Genomic DNA, 571 nt, shown 5'->3' with positions numbered 1-571 from the left:
GGGGGCGGGGTCAGAGCAGCACAAGGCGTGTGTGTCCATCGATACACAGATAGTATGTTATGGGAGCCAACACAATCAGCATAATAATTGCTCCTCCCATTCTGATACTCCCCAATGTTACATTGTAAATCAGTTATTAAAAGTCTGACAGTTACAAAGCTGAAACAGACAATGCCAGGCTCCGCCTCTAACTTCCCTCCAATGGGAAGAATCATTGCTCCCATTTCCAGTTGGGGTAAACCGTCATCAAACTTTAGGGGACACTCTGCTGGCGGAAACCCTATTTCCTGTGAAATAAGCTACGAGAAGGCCCCATGATGTCCTATTAAAGGATAAGTCCACGTGCTACAAGAAGGCCTCATGATGTCTTTTTAAAGGACAAGTCCACCCCACCCCCCAAACTAATACTTCAGCTATGGGCGGGCTCTGTACACGGCTCCCGGACACCAGAGTTTCCAGCTAAGCCTCAGCCAGTTTCTCCTTCGGGAGATTTCATGTAATGGCAGCGGAGGGGCGGAGCTGGGAACTCCAAGGTCATCAGGGGCTGTGTGGAAGTCCAGGGAGGGGGGGG

This window comes from Nanorana parkeri, unplaced genomic scaffold, assembly GCF_000935625.1.
Source record: "Nanorana parkeri isolate BGI_ZX_2015 unplaced genomic scaffold, ASM93562v1 scaffold4943, whole genome shotgun sequence".
NCBI classification, from domain to species: domain Eukaryota; kingdom Metazoa; phylum Chordata; class Amphibia; order Anura; family Dicroglossidae; genus Nanorana; species Nanorana parkeri.
Note: the sequence above shows the minus strand (reverse complement) of the source record.